This window comes from Perca fluviatilis, chromosome 19, assembly GCF_010015445.1.
Source record: "Perca fluviatilis chromosome 19, GENO_Pfluv_1.0, whole genome shotgun sequence".
Taxonomy (NCBI): domain Eukaryota; kingdom Metazoa; phylum Chordata; class Actinopteri; order Perciformes; family Percidae; genus Perca; species Perca fluviatilis.
The window spans coordinates 32,985,842-32,989,998 of NC_053130.1; positions in this window are offsets into that span (position 1 = coordinate 32,985,842).

Below are 4,157 nucleotides of genomic sequence, written 5' to 3' on the forward strand. Positions count from 1 at the left end.
TTTAGTGAAACGTGGCAGAGCCGAGTCAGCCAGTGCATGTGTCAAAACTACACATTATACACAACTTCCGGACAAATACTAAAACCTCTCAACGATGTGTGTTTTGTACTTATGTTTAACAGTATTATTTCACAGGTATTTTCTCCAGTGACATCACACAGTTAAATGTGATTAGACCCCCCGTTTTTTCGTTACCACATTGACACGATTGAACTTTGTAGAAAAATGTTTGTATCAATTATATTATCTATCTACATTATATTTATAGTTTTATCAAGACGTATTACTGCTATCTATATATATATATATATATGTCAGAGGTCGCACGCCTCTGGAGCAACTATGGGTTAAGTGTCTTGCTCAGTGACACATTGGTTGATGTAGGCTATCACAGTGGGAATCGAACCCAGATCTTCCGCACCAAAGGCACGTGTCATATTCACTGCGCCATCACCACCATCACATCTATCTATCTATCTATCTATCTATCTATCTATCTATCTATCTATCTATCTATCTATCTATATGTCTGTCTATCTGTCTGTCTGTCTATCTATCTCTCTGTCTATCTATCTATCTATCTATCTATATCTATCTATCTATCCGTCTATATATCTATCTATCTATCTATCTATCTATGCTATCTATCTGTCTATCTATCTATCCATCTATCCATCCATCCATCCATTTATCTATCCATCTATCCATCCATCTATCCATCCATCCATCCATCCATCCATCCATCCATCCATCCAGCCTCAACGAGCTCCCGAAAGCACGGTACCGTTATATGGTGGAGAGAGGTAGAGAGAGACTGAAGAGAGAAAGAGCGCCCAGCGGTTAGAACCATAGACCGTGTTTTCGCCGATTCATCACTACAAGTGTAACTGTTGCAAGACTCTCTATATCACTAACGTTATCCACATTCATAAGTAGAACGGAAGTACAACGAGGCGTTGTCATGGAGATGTTACATTGTATAAAAATGCAAACAGCCAGAGAAAATCTTACCTCAAAGTAAGAGAGATTTCCAGTTTTTTCCTTCCTTCCAAGAGATTTTTTTATTTAAATTTTTTTTATTTATACACATAATTACAGTAAAATACAACACAAAATACACAGAACAAATAACATACAGCATTACATCAGATACACAACATACAGGGGTACAGCCACAGGTGGACAGTCTGGTAGGCAGAGAAAAAATAAAAAAACCTTATTAATAAACCTTTTGAGGTCACACGCAACTCATATAGAACCAGACTTTTTATGGCTTTAGTATTTTTTGAGTACTTAATAATTGAATCAATGTAATTTCTAAACTCAGTCATAAAACCAGGAAAGAATGGTTTAGAACCACTGAATTAGAAAATTTGTGTTTGGTAGATTATTTCTCTGTGGTAACAATGCTTTTTGGCAATAAATCTTATACCGTTGGAAAGCCTGTTTAGTTCCCTTTCAAATGCTGCCCCATTCGTAAGGAACATGCATTTGTGGGATGAGCAGCAGCGCTGAGTATGTGGGTTGCGCCCATGAAAAATTTGCCAAATCTTCTCTGCCAATGCCAAACAGCTTATTCTGCCATTGACTCGTTTGGTGTTTGGTGGATTGGATGATTCTGCCTACGGCAGTTGGATCGTAGGTTCAAACATGTGGAGTAGACGCGGAGAACGCTATGCTGATTGCTGCATCGATAGAGTAACACCTTTTGGTGGAGGCAGTGTGATGGTGTGGGGCGGCATCTCCCTCAATGGAAAAACGAGGCTTGTCATCATTGGAAGCAATCTCAATGCAGAGAGATATAGAGATGAGATTCAATCCCATATCTCCACGGTCTGGGACCGAACTCTATCCTCCAAGATGACAACGCTCGCCCCCACAGGGCGGGGTTTATCAGAACCTACCTCCAGAATGTGGGAGTGGAGAGGATGGAATGGCCTGCCAGCAGTCCTGACCTCAACCCCATTGAACACTTGTGGGATCAGCTTGGGCGTGCTGTTCGTGCCAGAGTGACCAACACAACCACGTTGGCTGACTTGCGACAAATGCTGGTTGAAAAATGGGATGCCATCCCACAGCAGTGTATGACCAGGCTGGTGACCAGCATGAGGAGGAGGTGCCAGGCTGTTGTGGCTGTGTATGGTTCTTCCACACGCTACTGAGGCTTTGTGAAATGAATAAATTGTTCAATTGCCAATATGTCTTGTTTCTTCAAACTTCAATCATCCAATCCACCAAATGAGTCAATGGCAGAATAAGCCGTTTGGCATTGGCAGAGAAGATTTGGCAAATTTTTCATGGGCGCAACCCACATACTCAGCGCTGCTGCTCATCCCACAAATACATGTTCCTTACAAATGGGGCAGCATTTGAAAGGGAACTAAACAGGCTTTCCAACGGTATAAGATTTATTACCAAAAAGTATTGTTACCACAGAGAAATAATCTACCAAACACAAATTTCCTTACTTTTGTGCTAAATTTAGAAATAAAAGATTTATAATGAAATGTTTACCTTCATATTCAACTTCAAAGTCAAACATGCCGCTTCCAAGAGATTGACAGGAGAGTGTGTGATTACGTGATAGAAAAATGTAATGATGGGATGGCCATTACCAGAGCAGTCATTCAGCTGAAGGCCTTGGGAATATTTACTGTTAATTTAAATGTGACACTTTCATCTAAAAAGATATAGAACATATACTTTTATTTAAAAGATGCCACAGCCTACCTTGTTTTCTTCAATGTGTTTTTATTAGAATTAATTTCAAATAAAATTATTTTCTTTATGAAAACAATATTTGGCTTTATATAAAGGGGGGTTGTCTTATATTCGGACCAATACGGTAGTTACTACATGAAACTACTCATTATCTTGAATAACCCAGGTCATGATTTATGTAAAGAGGGACATTGCTATTCTCCAACATTGGGCAACTCCCACCAAAACAATCTAGATGGATAAATAGAACTAACGTTACAGGTAAGAGGAAAACAAATATTTTAGATTTTGGGATGAACTGTCCCTTTAACTCCTTTGTTCCCTAACCACACATCTTGTCCCTCTACCTATCAGCAGGTACTGGCATGTGCACTTTTTTCACTCTACATGAACTGTTCCTATATCTTTTCACATCCAGTCCATGGCATTGATGGCCTTGTGGTTTTCCAGCATCAAGACTCCGTATTAAATTAGATTAGATTTTTTTTTTATTGATCCCAAAAAAATGGGAAATAATGGTGTTGCAGCAGCAAAACTATCAGACACACAGCACACATACAGAGTATACATTAAATAATAGGAAACAATATACATTAAATAATAATTGAATACTACACGAGCAATATTTAAAATATATACAATTTGGAAATAAAATGTACAACTGATTCAACAGATATAGATAAAGTTAATGTACAAGTTGGGGAGTAAAAATGTACAACTGTTTCCCTAGTAAAGATAGGATGTAGATAAACCTGTTGTGCAAGGTGCATTCAGTGCAGTTGTGATGTATATGAGTCTTATCTCACACTCAGTGATGAAGTGTTAAAAAGTTGAATTGGCTGTGGTAGGAATGATTTCCTGTAGCGGTCCGTGCGACATCGAAGCTGTCGGAGCCTCTTAGAGAAGGTGCTCCTCTGTTGGACCAGTGTGGGGGGGTGGAGAGGGTGGTCGGGGTTATCCATGATAGATAACAGTTTGTTCAGTGACCTCCTCTCACCACAGCTTCAAATGTGTCCTGTTTGCAGCCAATGATGGGTGCCTGGTCAGTTCACCTGGTTGAGCGTGCGCCCCACGTACAGAGGCTCAGTCCTTGTCGCAGCGGCCGCGGGTTCAGTTCTGACCTGTGGCCGTTTACTGCATGTCATTCCCCCTCTCTCTCTCTCTTCCACTTTTCTTGTCTTAATCTGTCCTACAAATAAAAAGCAATAAAAGCCAAAAAAATCTTTTAAAAAAAGACTCCATTTGGAAACATGAACAGCTGTTCATAACTCCTCATAACTGCCATTAACCCAAAATGGGGTCAATGCCAAAGTCTTTGAAATCGTAAACTAGTCTGACCTGATTGACCTGTCAGTGCAGCAACCTTTCCAGTTCCCTCTTAATGTCCACATCAGACAGACAGCACACAATATGACAAACAGAGATTAAAACCACTA